Consider the following 20,816-nt stretch of genomic DNA (forward strand, 5'->3'; position numbering starts at 1 on the left):
ATTTTCTAAAATGAAATCACTTTATTTCAGCAACTTGACGAAGAATCTTTATATGAGGCATGGGAGAGGTTCAACGAGTTCTTACGAAAGTGCCCTCATCATGGCATTCCTTACTGCATTCAAATGGAGACTTTTTATATTGGTCTCAATATTCATACTAGAACAATGGTGGATGCTTTAGAAAATGAAGCCCTTATTTTTAAGTCTTATAATGATGCTTACGAGATTATTAAAAGAATTGCTAGGAGTAAGTATTAGTGGCCAACCAACGGAGCAGCCTTAGAAGGACGAGTAGCAGGAGTACATGAAATAGACACATTGGCTTCTTTGGTAGCCCAGGTATCCTCTATGTCTTCTATGCTTAAGAAAAAAAATATTTTCAATGGTAATCTGACCAATCAGTAGCCAAACTAGTTCGAGAATATTTCTTGTGAATACCGTAAAGATAGCCATTTCTTTGAAAATTTCCCATCGAATCAAGAGTCAAAATATTACATGGGAAATTATAATTGGAATGGTCTGCAATCAAATTCTTACAACACTTCATGGCAGAATCATCCAATTTTTCCATGGAGTAATCATTGGGCAGACCATAGCGACTCTTCTATGCCCTCTCAACCAAATTATCCACCAGAATATTCTCAGCAAGTGTAACAAACCCTACCAACTGAATCTTCAAGTAATCTTGAGAATATGCTGAAGCCGTACATAGCAAAGAATGATGATCTAATCTAAAGCCAAGAAGCAACATTGAAGAATTTAGGAAACCAAGTAAGACAGCTAGCCAATGAGCTCAAAAGTAGACCCTAAGGTATTTTGCCGAGCATCACAGAAAATCTAAGAATTTCGGGTAAAGAACATTGCAAAGTAGTCACTTTGCCAAGTGGAAAGACATTAGAGCCCAAGGTGGTTGAGGTTTAAGATTAGCCTATTGTAGCTCAAGATGAAGAGGAAGTTCAACCAAATGTTGAAACTCCTGTTTCACAGAAGTCAAATTTGGTGATCCTTGATAAGGTAAACTTTCAACCAGTCAGTTCTGATAATCTAACACCTTTGTCAGATACAGAGAAATTGCCACATAAGAGCTATCTTGTCAAAGCTAAATTTCATCACCACTATATCCTTAATGAATCTAGAAGTAGTAACAGGATAATCAGTTGAAAGAAAATTTTGATGACAAGGTGACTTTTAATGACTTAGATGCTACTAAATCCCAAGATGTAGTTGAAGATGACTCAACTATTTCCTAGATGGAATCGCTGGCTTCTACAGAATTGGAGCTCAATTCTTTAGACGATCTGTTAGAACAAATTCTACTGGTAGATTTTCCAAGTGATGATGAAGACAAGGAATGTTTGGATTTGTTAGAAGCTAATCGAAGGAATTCACTCAAGAAGTTCCACTCGAACCATTAGAGTTATCATCTCAGGAGTATAGGCAACCAAAGTCATTGATTGAAGAGCTAGCTAAATTGGAATTAAAGATTTTGTCTCCTCATTTGAAATATGACTATTTGGGTCTGTCTTCGACTTGACCTATCATTATTTTAGTTGAGTTCACAAAAAATCAAGAAGAATAGGCACTTGTGGTTTTGGAAAGTCACAAGAAGGGTACTGGATGAATTATTTCATATATTCGAGTTACGAGTTGGAGGATTTGTAGGAATTACAGGAAAGATCATTTCGAGTTTTCTTTCCCTAATAAGATGTTGGGTAGATTTGATGGGAAAGAATATGATTACTTCCTAGATGGGTATGGTTGGTATGACAAATGACCATTTGACACCACCATGGTTCATGACGATCCAGAATAAAATGGAGGGAGTGATCTTCTCTTTCTCTATTGTTATTTTATATTTTTAGTTTTTTTTTCTCATTTGAATAAAATGGTAAACTTAGATAAAATTTCTTTTGGGTCATTACTTAATTAAAATTCTACCTAGGAGATTGGGGCTTAAGCGGGACCATCTGTGACCCCTCAAGTCTTTCCTAGGAGTTTAATTTAATGTAATTTTTTGAAAAATGTTTTTCTAAGTAGCCCAAAGAATTTAAGCATTTGTTTTGTTAAATAAAGGTTCAACTTTTAACCCAAGCATTAATTTCTCTGAGTTTTTTTAGTTTACTTTTAGAACAAGAGCTTAGGATCCAAAAATGAGCTACCATTGGGCTTAAGACACTACTAGGAAGGGAAATATTTAACCCTTTTCCACACAACCCTATAGCCCTTACCTTGCTCCACTGCCACTCTCAGGTAGCCCCATACACCCCTTAATGACGTAGTGCTTAACTCCCTAAAACACCACCCCAAACACCTTGGTTCGAAGCCACAAACTACCGCACCTAAATAATCCTTAAAACTACCACCCTTTCCAACTCTAAGCCTTACCATCGGCTACTCACCTAGCTACCCAATATAGAAATTTCCCTTAACATAATTTCTAACTCCAACACCAAGGGTCCCTTCATCTAGAACCATTCCACAAAGTGAATAGTCTACTATAAAGGCTATTATGCAACATATGTAGTGGTAGCAAGAATCTTATTAGAGATATTCAAAAATATGGGATGACTTAATGCTTTTAAGAAAATCTTTCACAACCCGTTTATTTTTGTGTCTAAATTTCCAGACTTTATATTCGATCCATAGACTCCAATGTCAAAGAAGGAACGAGGCGATTCAAGAAAAAACAAGGATGATAAAGCGAAAGATGAGTCAAATTCTGAGGGGTCTGCAAATAAATAAAAGGGGGGATCTTGTCTCTAATTTATTTTATTTTATTCCTAAGGATATTTTAAGTTTTTAGGCTTAGGTTCTTTTAGATATTTCAATTTCTTACAGAATAAAACAAGAGGTTGAAATCATAAAAATTAAACAAGTTGCAAAATAAGAAGTGTGGCAATAGATATGTATATGTCTAGGATTGGATTTACTTAGGAAAAGCTTGGTATTTAAGCAGTCAAACTTGACTCACCTCCTTTTCCTTAGGTCCTACCTGGTGTATACTATCTATTCACTTATATATTTTCATTCTCTCTATTGTTTTTAACAATGGGGACACTGTTCATTTTAAGTAGGGGGACCAAAAATTGAATTAGTTTTTTTTTTCAGAATACAATATTCTTATAATTATGATTAAGTTATATTTTGTTCAAAAATTTGATTTTTTTGTTAATTATGCTAAACTTCAATATAAATAAAGTTCTATTATTCTCAATATAAATAAACTTCAATATTTTAGCTGAACTATGACATAAATTTTATTCTTAATAAAGTTTGTAATTATACCATAAAATTTTTATGACTTTAGGAGAGCTAGACATGCATGAAAGTTTGTCTCTAGAATTGACTTAGTAATTTCTTGAGGTGAAATCCTATGAAGCATGGAATTTTGAAAATGACTTATGCAAACTTTTTTTTGGATCGTTTGAGCCTTTCAAGCTAACCTTAACGAATATTTATCCCTTGAAACCCAACTTTGAAACTATATGGCCTGATTTTATTTGAACCATTGCAATATTATGCCATCACTTCTCTCATAATTATCTCTAAATTATCCCAAACATTAGATTCAGTCTATCCAAAATATTCTCCGAAAATAAGTTTGGGGGAGTTGAAAGGAAGTATCAAATGCTCAAAATTTTTTTTACTACATATAATAATATGTAACAGCCCATTTTTAGTGAAATCAGAATAATGGTTTCAGGACCACAAACCCGAGTCCGTAAGAAAAATTATTTTAAAATTATTTTATGGTCTACCGTATGATAGAAATATCGTATAAAAATTTCTTTAGGAAAATTTTACCAGTTACATGATTAATTGATAAAAGGACCGAATTGCATAAAATAAAAAAGTTGAGTTCTAGTAGCTATAAGTATCAAATAGCTATGGAATTCAAAATTGGAGGTCCTTATATGGAAAATATACCATTAAGAGGAGTTAGTAGATAAGTAAGATGATTCATCCATGATAAATTAAGAAAAGAAAATTACTAAATTGGAAAGCAAAAATAATAAAAGATGATAAGTAATTAAATAATGAAAATATCATCTTTTTCATTATCTTTCCCAAATTATTTTATGGAAACCCTAGCTAAGAGAAAAGAACTCAAGCAAGCCTATTTGGCTTAATTGGGTAAGTAATCTTGTCTCGTTTCTAGTAATTTTTATGTTTCCTAGATTGTAATAACTTAATCTAGCTATCTCGGGGATTAATTTGCAAAATTATCAAAGCACTAGGGTTTTTCCAAGGATGAGTATGTATGAATTATGAAATTTATGGTAGTAAATTGTAAAGTTGTAAAATTCATGGAAAAATTCTAAATTTTATGAAATGCATGGGCTGTAAATGTTATATGTAAAAATTAGTTAGGTTTGGAATAAGGATTAAATTGCATGAATTTCATTTTCCGTGCCTAAGGACGAAATCGTAATTTATCAAAAGTATAAGGGCAAATGGTATTTTTGCCTAAAATGTGAATTGGATTGAATTGAATATGAATTGATGTTAAATTCATTTATATAGATCCGGATAGACCAAATACAGATTTAGAACGAGGAAAAGAGAAGATATCAGATTTGTAGATAACAAATACACAAACATTTGTCGAGGTAAGTTCGTGTAACTAAATTATGTATATTTATATGTTTGAATTGAATGTTGTATATGTGAATTGTATAAATTTCATAAATATATAAAATTGATCACATATTCGACAATACTCGATAAATATTAAGTCCCGTTTGAGCAAAAGAAATTCGATGGATACAGGGTTCCCGAAATGGTTGTGGTCTTACATATATTGCGGACACACCACATCTCGAAAGAGCGTTCCGATATTTTCCCTCTCGAGCTTCTTGTTATATGGTTCTTGCGAACTTCACGTTAATAGTTCTTCGAAGCATCACGATTGGTTGTGATTCTGCATGTGTTGTAGACACATCACAACTCTTATGAGCGTCACATTATATGGCTCTTCGTGAGCTTCCCGATATGACTCGCTTAAACTTCTCGACATATGGCTATCCGGAGCTTTTCGATTAATGGCTTTTCGGAGCTACCCATTATTGGCTCACATGAGCTTCCTGATTATGGATCTTATGAGCTTTCCGCTATACAGCCCGGATATGCTTCCCGTTACATAGCTCACATGAGCTTCCCGTTATATGGCTCGAGAGAGGGCTTCCCGATTATGTGCTTTAATGAGCACTCCCGAATATGAATTGATGGATTATAGATTTGATATTTTAAATGATTCAACTGGTAAAGTTTCGATATGAGATTATATGAATCTGAGATAAATTGTTACGAGTTTATACTTGAAATACAAGGATATGATTTGTACATGTTTCATGAATACTTGACGCGAAAAGTATAAGCATATGGAAATAGATTATTGATGAGCTCAAATAGGTTTCTTGATATTCATGTGAATTACATGACTTAAGTAACATGTTTGATAAGGATATGTGTTAGGGCTTTTGGCCAAATTGCTTGAATATGCTTTGAATACTTACCTTAATGTAATTGAATGGTAAGTAAAATTTCTCGTTATACGAACTTGCTACGCATAAAATGCTTACTCTATTTTATTTCCTCTATTTTATAGTAACTTGAAAGCTCGTTGGATTGGAAGGTTGGCGGAGATATCATCAAACTATCCATCGGCTCATCTTGGTATATTTAGTAAAACAACTTTAGTTATAATGGCATGTATAGGTTAATTAGTCAATGTTGACACATACATGTTTGGATGTAACTAGCCATTTGAAATGGCTTGAGATTGATATATATATTGATGTATATATGTACGTATTATCTAGTTAATGTGTATGGCAAAAAGATTGAAGTTGAAGTGAGTATGGATTATGTATATGAATATTTGATCAAGTAGGTAAGTAAGTAAATTTGTATACTTCGTTATATGAAGTAATATATAATGCATAAGACTTGGATTTGGCTTGGTTTAAATGTTTTGAATTGGCTAGGGAATGTGTTGAATTGTTAATGTAGGTGCAAGGAAAATTTGGGTGAGAAAAGTGGCCTTGGAAATGGCCTATTTTCGTCCATGCGAGCAGAGACACGGGCGTGTGTCTCAGCTGTGTCTGACACAAGACCTAGCACATAGTCATATGTTCTGGCCGTGTGTCCCCTATATCTTAAAATTTTCAAAATAGAATGCTCAGAATTGATCACATGGCCTGGCACACGAGCATGTGGCTTGGCCGTGTGACCCCTGCACCTATACACGGCCTAGCACACCGGCGTGTGACTTGGTTGTATGACCCAAGTCAGAGAGTTACACTGGTACGGACAAGGGTTGGGACACGGTCGTGTGCCCTATTTCGAATACCCATACAACGTGAGACACGGGCGTGTCTCTTGGCCATGTGAGCCACACGGCTTGACCACACTGGCGAGTGTCCCCTGCACCTTGGAAAAATTTTAAGATTTTGCAAAAATTTCTCTAAGTGCCCAGTCTAGTCCCGACTTGTTTCTAATGCATGTTTTGGGGCTTAAGGGCTTATATAAGGGACAATATGAGCGGTAATAATTAGTTTCTTATATATATGTTAAATGATACGAAATATTTATATTTGATTTGTATATTCTGGTAATACTTCGTAACCTTATTTTGGCGACGAATACGGGTTAGGGGTGTTACATAATATGCTCAAAAAAAGGAAAAAAGAGAGCATATGTACTCAAAAGAATATAGATGTACAAAGAGCATTTAGACTCAAAATGCAAAATAAGTTGGTGAAATTGAATGAATTTATTCCGAAGGTCCGATACAAGCTGAGTCTAGGGTTTTTCCTTATTGGACGTAATTATTCCCATAAGCTTTATTTCATTTCCAAAAATCACGTCTTTCAATATTCTTCTTTCACTCACTCTAAACCCTTCTTCAGTGTGCCGACTGTGAAACAACCAGGCAACCATTTTTATTAACTTTCTCTTCCCTAAGTTGATACCTTTACACCTTTAAATCATCTTCACCACAAAACAAAAAAAATATGACAAGAACGAGAGGATCGGTCAAGAAAGCTACCAAGCCTGTTGAAGAACACTCATCCTCTGCAATTGCAGTTCAGGAGTCAGAATCCTTCATGCTAAAAAAAAAGGAGTCAGTGATCTTTTAATTGAAAGCAGTCAAGGATCGATTTCAAAACAACATCTTAAAGCGAAATTTCCACCCATAACAGGGCATTCTCCTTTCGCAACAGCAAGACTTGGGCAAACAAGTTTCCAGAACCATCTCTAAGTTGAAGTGGGAAACTTTCTGCATGCATCCTAGAAGCTATTCTCCTTCATTGGTATGTGAGTTTTACACTAATCTTTATGACCATGAGTTGGAGTTTATCTTTGTTCGTGAAGGTTTAATCTCATGGGAAGATACAAAAATCAATGAGCTGTACAGCACTAAGGTGGATGTCGACAAACACTCCAAGTTTATTGAGGACATCACAGACGACAAAAGGGACCTCCTGGTGAGGGATTTATGTGTCGAATAAGCATTCTGGACGGGTCCACATCAAAAGAATTATACGATGCACCGTCGCTTCCTGGCACTGCAAAGTAAAATCTGGTTTCATTTTGTCAACTGCAAGTTACTGCCATCCACTCACAGCACCGCAGTCAACCTCAATAGAATGTGCCTCATACATTCTATTGTCAAGGGCAGAAGGATTGATGTCGGTCTAATACTCGACCAAGAAATTGCTGACTGCACTACAAAGCAAATTGTAATTTTGGTTTTCCCATCATTAGTGATGCTACTGTGCCAGTAGAAAGGGATCATGCCCCGTGATGATAAAAAAGTCTTAAAAAATAAGAGCCCGATCAATGAAGCATCTATTGAAAGAATGACTCGTGGCAAAGATACGTCAACAATAAAGGAGGAAAAGACTAGAAACACAATGAAGGGAAAAACCAAGGCAAAGACTAAGAGAACAAACCTAACTGTAGAGACATCGTTGTTGCGCAAAATGAAGGATATCGAAAAGTTGGCCAATTCCATCGGCAATAAGCAGATCAAGCTTGTCGCGATAATAGAGGATATGGACAGATCACAAATTTTGTTCTACACTTATACCAGGGCCTATAACAATTTTATTGTAGCCACATTACGTTAGTTATGCCTGACCCCACTCCTAGAAGTTCCAGTATTCCCACCGATTATCCGAAAGTATGAACCTTCCATCGAGGAATATGACCTAGGGGACCTAGATAAATCGAGAGAATACCTTTCCATTGTGCACATCTATGATGTTGAGAAAGAAGAGGACTCAAAGGACGTTGAGGAGTGTATGCGAAAGATTGATAGCCTGGTCGAGGGTGACTTCCTTGCTGGTCAAGAAATGCCTGCTGTTGAGGAGGAAGTTGATGTGGGAGAGAAGAAAGTCTATTTTTTCGTTGTGAACGAGATGGTTGAGGAAGAAAATATTGAGAAAGAAGCTATTGAGAAAGAATCTGCTAAGAACATTGACAATTCATTGGCGATAGTGGTCTATACCAGACCACTCAAGGTGACCCCTCCTACACTAGAAGTAGCCGATGATACCGGGGCAGCACCAAAAACTGAAGAGTGATCCGAAGACTGTGCGAAGCCCAAAGAAAAGAAGAGAAAGTGCTCCAAAGACAAAAAACACAAGAAGGAGGAGAAAAAGAGGAGAAAGAAGAAACATCGTGCAACCACATTGATGGTCGAGGAAAATTGAGTTAGTTTATTTTAAGTTTTAGCTATAGTATTCATGCATTACATGTAGCTGTAATTTTCATTTTGTTAATGAACAGTGTAGTTGTATTTTTATTATCATCGCATTTTAATCTTAGTGCGTTGGGGACAATGCAAACTTTAAGTTTGGGGAATGCATATGGGGTTTAGAAATATATCCGCATTTCAAAAAATATTAATATTAATGAAACATACAAGGTTTATTTGTGGTCAATACAAATGTATTGAAAATTTTTGTTACATTCGATGCTTAATTCTTGAATCATGTGAACTATCAATAAATGAGTTGGATAAATTTGACTGAATGTGGTATCTTCAATTCTTTGATGAATGATTTAGGTAGCATTAGTAATGGATGACTAGTAGCATTCCTTGAATCTTGAATGAATCTGCCTTTTATAACTACTCATATGTATATATTTATGAATAAGAGACACTCCAAAGTGGGTGTATTGTGAAATGTTAAAAAAGGACACTCCAATGCAAGCGTTAGAAAAATGAATCTGGCCAAAGGCTCTCGCTACATAAGTGTGTGTCGGTGTAATTACGTATTCTCTGGGGGTTTATTGCACTCCATCGTCACTTCTCAAGAACAAGGGTATGGTAATTCAACGATATCCCTTATTCACAAAAAAAGACATATACTGTACAATAAATGTTGTATTGGTAGATAGAATTTAAGATTTAAAGCATGTACTGGTTTTAATGTAGTTGCAATCTTATTCATTCATACTTATGTATTTTCGATACAATATTCTGTAATCTGAATGTGACTCATTCATTTGGATTTTAGGTGATTCAAGTTTCTAGAATGAACATTTGTCTTAGTGAATTCTTGTGTAGCCTTGCTAGTTTCTATTTTAATTGAAGACAAGTAAAAACTAAAGTTTGAGGGTGTGATAGTACTAGAAAGAACATAAGTTTTCTCTCTACTTATTGGTTAATTTGTACCCATTTAATTATTTTAGCACATATTTTAGCATTTTTAGTTCAGTAAATTACATTTTATAACTTAGGGGATCTCAGCCTATTTATCCTTAATTTTGTCATATTTTGGTATTGATGTCGCTGCATGACTAATTTCAGATTGTGCCCAGAATTGTCGCTGCACCTGACAGCTATCCATTATGGTACAACTAACTTGTACGTACAGAGGCAGCATGATTCGGATGAAAGGACACCTGGGGTATTTGGGGAAAATATATAAATATTCGCAAAAGAAAAAAGATAGAGCTTTTTTTAGATTATCTTCTTCAACTTACCTCTTGAAGCTTTCGACTATGGCGGCTTAAGCTCCGACGGGTGAATCGACGTGAAAAGGATGCAGACTAGCTCTTAACGAGGAGCCCTAAGTGCGACACAAGGAGGAATAGACATATCCAAGTCGAGTTGTCTAGGAATAGTATTCTCCACTTGTTTCTTTTATTTTCCTTTTCTAAACGCTGGTGATTACTTTCTATTTCAAGTTAGTTTGGAAGTACACATGATTTCTGGGTTAAATGTTATTTTATTCAATATTGCTTCTACGATTTAATCTTTGGGTTTGAATATTTTTAGCATGGAAATGTTATTACGGTCACTGACGTTGGAAGGTGCAGTGACAGTTCAAGCTAAAAAGCATGAAAACAGAAGTTGCTTGAGGATTAGAGGAATTTAATCCATTTTGTTCTTAATAGTGTTCCATTGCCAACATCGGAAGGTGGGGTTAATGTGCATGTTTAAGTCTTAGATTAAATATAGAAGTTAATCTTGGTAAGATATTCATTACAGTTTAATGCATCAACCATCATCTATCCTTTTTACCTTGTGAGCACTTAGCATTCTTTTGAATATTCACGTTGGGGATCCTAGTTTCTCACTATCATATTTTATCTTATTATTTTCAAGTTATTGCTCGAAAACTACTCTCACAATTTATCTCATTTTATCTATTTATTGCACTGACATTAATAGACAAAAGACAACCATCCTCGTATGATCAATATTCCACAGACTCATATCTATTTACTATACTTGCATCAGTAGTGTATGCTTGCACATTATTGTTATGACGTTAAACAGTCGATCATTGACATTTTTGGTTGATTATTATTATGTCTTAAATGGTTGATATGATTTTGGACTTTTAGGAATTGATTGATATTTGATATTATGTTATTGGTTCTGTCTTGGCTTGAATTATTGATGATGTTTTAAACTTCAAATATGGTCATTTTGTTGTTGAATATTGAGTGGTGGATGCATGTTGAAGTGATAAATGTTTGAATATGTTAAATATCCTATTTTGTTGTGATTTTGGGTGAAATGTACAGAGGTATCGATAATCGGGGCATTTGATGTTGAAACAAATGTGCAAGAAGTTAGTAGCTTAATTTGGTATCGATGCCCTTCTTCGAGTATCAATACTCCGGATGAAAATGTAGATACTTTTGCTTTGTATTGATAATTTTGCTTGGTTATAAAATTTGAGGAGAAACATAATGCTAAAATGGTATCGATTTTATTAATGGTTCGACAACTATCTTCGTAAATATCGATACCTGCGATTTAGTATTGATACCGACGTGATTGTCTTTGAAAATTTATTAGATGGTTCCTAAGCACATTTTTAAATTGTTCCTAATGTTGATTAATGGTTGTTAAGTCATTTTGGATGCTGCCTAAAGCGATTTACATTTAATACTCCTATAAATGTTTGAATGTGACGACTATTGTACGTAATTGAGACTATGTAAATATGTATGAGTTTAATGTTTGATGTAGCATCCTATTACTTGGGCTCGGCAACCGAGTCGAGTATAGGGTGTTACAAATATGTTCCTATTTTATGTCATGCTAACCATTACATCTGTAACACCTCGATACCCAACCCGATCATCGGGTTTGAGTAACTGAATGTCACATTTGTTGTTGCAGCAACTTCCATTAAGATCGCTTAATTTAAGATCGTTTAAACACTCAAACAATTCATAATACAGTATTACACATTAAAAAACCTTTCCGAGACTCAATTGAGCATACGAAAACCCAATTACTAAACCGAACATGAAAATAGGACCAATTTGCACAAATTTTAATTTTATGAACATGTATCGATACCCTTTATAGGTAATGATACCATTTTTAGTTTCGATGTTCAGAAAAATCAACTTAAATCAAATGGTATCAATACTAATCTTATAGTACTGAAACTTAACTCTAAGTACTGATATTGACACCTTTGTATGGATAGCATTTTATGGTTCGATGTTTTGCCAAAATTTAACAAAAGCCAATTGTATCGATACTTTTGTAAAGTATCGGTACTCTAATATAAATTATTGATACTTTAGTTCGGTATCAATACCATTTTGAGATTCTGTTTCTTGAAAAAATTTCTTGAAAAGTGCTAATCGATATCTTTACAAAGGTACTGATACTTTAGTGTCGAATATGTCAAAATCCTCCATTTTGGTACCCATTTCATGTCCAAAACAAACCTATTCAATTTGGTGCGTATATGAACACTTAAAACTTGCACAAACCAATTGAAAAGGTACCTCACATTCAAACTCAACCATTTCTCAATCAACCAAAATATACAATCTTCAAATAAGCACCTAATTCCCACCATTCAATTTAACATTTGATCATACTAACTCATTCATTCTATATTCCCATTTCAATCATGCATGTTCCTAATTTATCAACCTTCAAAATTTAACATAAAAACCAAGACATACCACTTTACAGACCAACTTGCAAAACATAGTTATATGTCATTAACCAATTCTAAATTAAACATCACAACATAGCAAAATACAAGAGACTTCACTAGGTACATGTCAATTAAATAACAAAAGAAAATCACCAACTTTCTTGAGTTCAGGATTTCGTCTAGATGCTGATGTCAATAATCAAGATCTCATATTAACCTAACCTGCGCACATAAAACAAAACTGTGTGCTGAGTAATAAACTCAGTTGTATTTCAACAAATCAAAGATCAATGCAAGTAAAGCTATTGTATGCAAATCATGTTATCAATTACAACATTTATATTCTATGAATCAATCCACACAACAAAGGTTAAGTTGGGAATATTCACATTAACATATCAAATTTCAAATAGGGTCATTTGATTCATTCACTATGTACCAATCTTCTGGTTCACATAATATTTCACAGTAGTAGTTCATTTTAAATACCATTTTCACATTTTTATTTTGAGTCCCTATTAACCTGAGTCGGACTCGAACGGAAACGCGGATCCAACCAACACACTAAATTGGCACCCAGTGTCTCATTAAGTGATGCCAAAGTAATTAAATTGTGCCCTACGCTCATCGATATAACCGAAGTATAAATGTGCCCAGCACTCATCGACTCGTAGTCAAAGTAACTCGTACTAACCTGTACTCGATCTATTCTATTGCATACCAGTTATATCTAACTCTGCCCGAACAATTAACAGGGTAACAACCATTCAATTTACAATTATAATCAATTCACAATTTATCATATTCAATTCATTAATCAAATGATCATTTCATTCATATAATAGCATGAATCAGTCCAAATCCAATTCAATTTCACATTTTAATCAATTTATATTGTTTTTCTTTTTATTCAATTTAGTCTTTCATTTCAAAAATCAACATTTTCATGCCAATAAAAATCAACTTATCAATCCCAACTCCCCTCAATATCTTACTATGTTATACTATGCAGTTATGCAACAATTTAAACAATTTGAACTGTAGAAATACAAACTTAAAACTCCGAGCTATTCGTTGACGGCTTTAGCTTTTCCCTTCCCTCTCGAGGAATCTAGGTCAACATTAGCTACGGATTAACATAAACATACAATGTCATTAATATTCAATCAATTTCACAATCAATCATCATTTTATACAAAGTTTGTATTGTATTCAAGTCAGTCCTTAAAACTAGGACTAACATATCTTTCAATTTAAAGCTCAAATTCAACATCTGATTTCATTATTTCTCATTAGGGACCCCCTATTCCTCATTTCTATAAAAAATTATAGTTTGTCCATTTTAATCCCTAATGTACAAAACTATCAAATAACTTCACAGTTTAGTCCCTTTTCAAATCTAATCTTAAATTCAAGCAATTTAACACCTAAAACTTCAAGAAATCATTAATGGTAACTTTCTAAAACCTGAACAGTTTCACAAATTGATGCATGGGCTAGCTAGATTAAACTCTCATAATCTTAAAAGTATGAAAATTACAAGAAAATGACTAAATTGCACTAACTATTTTTTGATTGAAAGTTTTGAAACCCTACAATTACATTGAGCTCTTGTTTCTTTTATTCAATTTCAATTTTGAGAGTATGGAGAAGATGAAGTCTTCTATTTCCTTCCACTATATCTGGTTATTTTACAAATTATTATTTATTTCATTTTTACCAAAATTATAATGAAATTAATCAACCTATCATTCCACTATATATATTAAAATGGTATATTTGTCATTTTAATCTTTATTCCATGTTTTTAATTAAAATCTATAGTAATTGAACTTTTACCACTTTTACAATTTAGTCATTGTACCTTAAGTAGCCACTAATTTTACAAAATTACCTATCCAAAATTCAATTCACCCATACAATAACTTTGTAAATATTTAATGTTCGATTTACAAAATTGGGGTCTCAAAATTAAATTTTTTGACACCACTGAATTTAGGGTTGTTACAACATATTCCTTTATGAAAAGTCAATTACTATCAAATAGTAATCAGGTCGTTCATCAAAAAGAAAAATGACCCGTGGCCACGTATATTTTCATCTATCATGTAATGGCAATGAGAGGATATCATTTACCCATTTCTTGGGTTATGAATTCCCGTATTGTGAATGATGCTACATACTGTAGAAGTCGTATACCCAACATACCAACTTTTGATTCTTTATATATTCGAACTCAGGCTTTTATTTATATCAAAGTATACGAGTCACACATACATTGTCAATCATTCACTGAGGATTAAGGTATGTCACACTATGAACGTCACAAGTGAACAAATCTATTAACAGATTTAGGATCTATTCTACTTGGGTCATATGTAATGTACTGTCAATCTAGTCAGTCACATCTATGTCTCTATCTTTTGGGAGTCATTTACTTTGATGCCCAAGATAAAACATCTCCCCAATTGGACTTGATACACGGCATATTAGTCTTTCAATTGATTTCTGATTCTCGATTAGACTAAGGACATGTTTAGATTCAACTACGAATATAAGTTGTTGTTTTTTTGTATTAAGATCCTACTACATAATACTGCTTAGTATTAGTTAAATATTAGACAATTGGCAAGCTAATATTTGCTTCTATTTTATTTTGCGTGCAAAAACCATTGAGGACAATATACAAAAGGAATTAAAGTAATTCATGAGTAATTTTATTAAACCAGCATGTTCAAAAAAATTACAAGTATACAAAAAAATATACTATACTTAGGGCACCTGATTCAAAAGGTAATACTTCAAGCCGATTTTACCCTAGACACACCCCACGATAAGTATTATAATGCAGGACTTCACTAGGGAGATTTCCTTAAGAGGATAACTACTCATATATGTTACTCGTTGAGATTGTCCCATGATGATTCATATGTAGTACATATTTATGATGGGTGTCTAGTTTATGCTTATGCACTAAAGATTATTCTAGTTAAGCAACTTCCCACGAAGCTCTACTTAAGTTAGAATAGTGACCAAAAGTGAAACGATTATTAGTATGTGTGAATGTCTAATGAATTAAGTTCACGTATTAATTAGATGGAAATCCATGTTCTTACTAGTTGGTTAAGATTGCCCTACAATAACTTAATTTAGTGAGTGTATGAATTATCATTGTAATAGCTTACAAATGTTTTCAAGGTTTAATGCATGACACATGCATTATTTAAAAGCATATGTATGTTGCAAAATTTTGGAATATTTGCTTAAATACATGATAATTAAGGGATGGACATTTTATTTTTCAATTCAAAAATTACACCAACTCCCTCAATTAATATCCTAACTAAGAACAAACTGAATGGAAGCTGTTGACACCATTTTTTGGATGAAAATGGGGTCGACTTGGGTTTTGGAAAATGAAAACGAAAATGGGAGTCGCCACCAATCCTTTTTGATAAGGTGTGATTGGGTCACCTTGAAAAGTGGTTGTTTTTAATAAATGATTTGATTTTATTAAAACAACAAGTTTGGTCCACGCAATTCAGAAAACGGGTTCGGGAGTCGGTTACGCACGAGGAAGGATTAGTACCCTCGATACGTCCAAAATTGGTACCTAGTTGATTACTTAATGTCTTAGTGTCGAAAAACTGAAAACTTTAAAGAGATTTAAAATACGATCCTTAAAAAAACACGAATGGCATGGATTAAAATTCAAGAGGATATTTGGCAATTTGGTTAAACAAGAAATCGAAACCCAGCACCTTAGGGTACGTTCCTCGAATTTCCAAACGCAAAACATTGCCTTATTTTGAAATTTTTTGAAAGGATATTTAACTATTTGGTTAAACGAGAAAAATCGACACCCAGCACCTTAGAGCATGTTTTCTCGAATTTCCAAACGCAAAACATTGCCTTATTTTAATATTTTTGAAAAGGATATTAAGCCATTTGGTTGAACAAGAACAATCGACACCCAGCACCTTAGGGCATGTTTTCTCGAATTTTCAAACGCAAAACATTGCCTTATTTTAGAATTTTTAAAAGGATATTAAGCCATTTGGTTAAACGAGAAAAATCGACACCCAGCACCTTAGGGCATATTTTCTCGAATTTCCAAACGCAAAACATTGCCTCAATTAGAAATATTTTCCTTTTTTTTTGAAATATGATATTTATATGCATGATGGAATAATAAACATGATTATGTAAAAAAATGAACAAAAACGAATACTAAATCAATCATACATATATCATAGCAAATAAATAAATAAACAAATTATAGCATAAAATGAACATATAAATAAATACATAAAAAATAAAGGAAGATATAAGAAAATTATAAAATATGAAAAATGAGCATGTATATATTATAAAATATGTATATTTTAAAGTCATTAAAATAAAATAAAAATGAGCATGTATATATATTCGTGAAGAAAATGAGTACATAGATATATGTAAATAAATATATATAAAAGTAATATATATATTAAATAAATTATATGATATATATATATATATATAAGCACTTATATACATTTATTATAATATAATACGGCACATATATTTAAAATATAAGTAATTATTAATGGAAATATAATAATAATAATAATAATATTGATATTAATAATAATAAAGATGATAATAATAATAATAATGGTAACATTAAAATAATAAAGTTAACAAAAATTGACTAAATAATAAAAAACGCTAAAAAAGGGATTAAATCGAAATGAAATAAAACATATAGGGCCAATCTGAAATAAAGGAAAACGAAAAGGATCCAATTACGGCGCGCGTAAAAAGGGAAGGACTGAAACAGAAAATAAACCCAAAGTTCTAAAACGCAGCGCCTCAATGGACTAAAATGAAACAAAAGTAAAATCTTAGGGCTAAATCAAAATAAAAGAAAACAACAAAATAGGACCAAATTGTAATGCTTTGAAAAACAGGAGGAACTGCGCGCGTAAATAAACCATTTTAAGAAAACAAGCGGATCTTCCCCTCTAGGTCGGAAACATCAGCTAAATCAGGCCAAAAGCAGGCGTCGTTTGGCACCGACCCTAAGGGTAAAACGGTGCTGTTTTGTTCAAGGTATTTAAACCCTATTTTTCTTCCAAAAAACCATTTCAACCATTATTTTCTCCAAAAAAAACCAAAAAATCCCTTCCTTCCTTCTCTCCTACATCCGGCCTTTGGGGATCGTCGGCCCACCGCATCACCATCGGTGGCCGAAAAATCAAAATGGTAAAATTTTTATCTTTTTTTTATATTTTTCGCAAATATAAACTGTATTTAATATATATATGTATGTATATATGTATAAAAATAATATGAACGAGTATAAAAAAAAAGTAGAGATGCGAAAAAAATGAAAGAAAAAAAACCACCTTTTGATTTTTTTTTACTTTTATTTCCTTGAAAATGTTACAAAAAGAAAAAGAAGAGCATCCCCCCTACGTGCGGCGCGGCGTCAGAACGGTGGCGGCGACAGAATGGTGGCGGCGCCGGGCTAGAAGACCCTAGGTGCGGCGCACCTAGGGTTTGAAATTGTTTTGTTTTTTCTGTTATGGGTTTTGGGCTAGGGTTTGTTAGTTTAGGTGGGTTTTGGGTAATGGGCCTAGTTTGGGTTTGTTTGCTGGGTTAGTGTTTTTGGCTATTGGGTTATTTAATTTTGGTAATGGGCCCGAGCAAAAAATGGGCTTGTACAGAAACAACTATAAAGATTGGAAAAAAAATCTCGATATTGTCCTAAGCTATGATAAACATAGGGTAAGAATTTGTTAGAAGGAATATAATAAGATAGCTCGTTACTATATACTAGCAAGTGTGACAAATACCTTACAAAAACAACTAAAGAGTTGTGATTCCACTAAAGCGATGATAGACAAAGTAGAGCACACGTTTGGAGGCCAAACTGTTTTGGTTTAATAGTCTAGGATAATTAATTTGATGGTTGCTCAGTAGAAACTCGACACTCTGATCAAAAGGTCATATGTGTTAAAGTATGCTCAAAGACCAATTATGAGATGGTTGTAATTACATACTCATTTTACCTCGTTATTAATATAAGCAATGCCATTGTTATTTCAATTTCTTTTTCTATGTATATAAATAAATTGATTAATAATAAAGTCTTGAGAATAATATGATTATTCTTAAAAGGTCCTTAGCCAATTATTATTGTGGGCTTAGACTATAATGATGCATTAAGACTAATGTGTAGTTGATTGATGACAAAGTGTTGTCATTGACATAGGGATGTCAAAATCAATACATAAGTATGTGTTAGAGAACAACATACTAGCCTGACCCACCATGAATATGTTTCTTGGATTATTATGCAATAGTCACAAACATTACTCATAGTGATAACTATGTATATGATCTTCAGACTTGAGATCATCATTGTCTCGACATCGTGGGTTATATATTTTGATACAGTCAAATGTCTACCGTAACAGGTTATACTATAAATATTGATGTTGGGTATACCACAGTCCATGTAATGAGATATGATTGATCATCTCCTACATAATGGGAGTAATATATTAGGTCACTTGATAAAGTGAGACTAGAAATGTATGACCATACTCAAATAAATTGATATGATATATCACACTTATTTGTTTATTGTAGTCTATTCAGAATATCAAGAAATATGAGGTTGGACTATATAAGTGTGACTATATCGTGACTTGTGTCCAATCTAGGTATAAAGGATAAAATGATATGACATATGAAAATGTTTATCATAAAAAGGTTATGTCGAATCACGACTTCTTATAACTTGGATAACAATGATGCATTGTAAATAATGGTTAACTTTATATTAAACAATCCACTAACGAAAGCTGCCCATTTTATTGAGGTTTAAATGCGTGGAAAATATAAACTATGAAAATTATAATTGTAAATAGTAATTAACTTTATATTAAACAATCCACTAATGAAAGGTTCCATTTTTATTAAGGTTTAAATGCGTTGAAATATTTTTGTTTTTTAAAATTTAAAATTTAGTTTCTATACTTTAATTTTTGAGATTTTGAGTTATTGTAATTTTTATTTAAAATTATTGATCTCTTCATGTAATTTTGTTATTAAATTTAACGGCGTCAAAGATAAAATAAAATTTAACTCTCAATATTTATATTTTTGTCAATTTGATCCTTACCCTTTAAAAGTACATAAAAAGTTGTAAAAATATTTTTTATATTTTAAATAAAAACAAAAAAATTATAATTTTTAAAAAATAAAAAAAATTATGAAAAATAAAAACTGTTTAAAAATAAAAGAAAAATTAAAATATAAAAATCCAAAATTCAATGTTATCTAAATTGGATCGGACTGGCCAATCAGATCAGTTGGACCAAGAACCAATCGGGGTATCGGTCTGGAAAGGTAAAAATTGGTTGACTCGCGTATCAATATGGATTGATTGAACCAAGCTAAAAAATTGGTTGAACTAGTAGTTGAACTGATTTTGAATTAGTTTGACCAATTGGTTCCCAAAATGACTAGTTTGGTTGGTTCAAAGCAAAAAAGTTATTAAAAAAAATATTAAAAACTGTTTGAGCTGGTTTTTTTTAGCTCGATTCAACCAACTGGTACGAGTTCATGGGTCAATCGATTTTTTTACTTCTCATAGGACCAATAGCCTGACCGATTCCTGATCTAATCGATCTTAATTTAGATAATATTGAATATTGAATTTTTTTATATTTTTAAATAAAATATTTTTATTTTTTATTTTTAAATAATTTTTGTGTTTTTTTCCATATATTTGATTTTTTTAAAATATAATTTTTTATTATATATATTTTTAAAATATATATAAAAAATAAATTTAAAATTAAAAAAAGCTTTACATACTTTTAAAGTGCATGGACCAACTTGACAAAACATATAAATATTGAGGGCTAAAAAAGTTTAAAATTTTAAAAAACCTGTTGAGCCATAATCTAGTACGAACTTGTTGAGTTGAGCTAAAAAGCCGTTGAACTGATTTTTATAATTTTTTTAATAATTTTATTTTAATAATTTATTTACTTTGAATCTGTGAGATCGGTCATTTTGAGAACAAATTGGTTAGACTAGTTAGAAATATGTTCAACTGTCGGTTCAACCGATTTTTTTGGCTCGATGTAACTAGTCTTTATCAATTTACTAGTCAACCAAATTTTTACCTCTCACTCAACCAATACCCAACTGGTTTCCAATCCAACCAGCCCGACTGGCCAGTCTGGTATAGATAACATTAAATTATAAATTTTTTATATTTTTAAAATAATTTTTGTTTTTTCAATTTTGAAGAGTTTTAAAACAATTTTTTTAAATTAAAATTTTTTTAAAAATAAAATTTTAAGTTTTTATTTAAAATAT

The 20,816-nt window shown here is 32.5% G+C and overlaps 1 non-coding gene across 1 annotated transcript; it reads right to left on the minus strand.

Moving 5' to 3' along the window:
• On the minus strand, positions 1 to 107 carry LOC128032335 (small nucleolar RNA R71). The gene has a single exon (XR_008188462.1). It is a non-coding gene; the product is annotated as a small nucleolar RNA R71 (small nucleolar RNA).
• Between the last annotated feature and the right edge of the window lie 20,709 nt (positions 108 to 20,816).

The sequence above is a fragment of the Gossypium raimondii genome, chromosome 8 (genome assembly GCF_025698545.1).
Source record: "Gossypium raimondii isolate GPD5lz chromosome 8, ASM2569854v1, whole genome shotgun sequence".
In the NCBI taxonomy this organism is placed as follows: Eukaryota; Viridiplantae; Streptophyta; class Magnoliopsida; order Malvales; family Malvaceae; genus Gossypium; species Gossypium raimondii.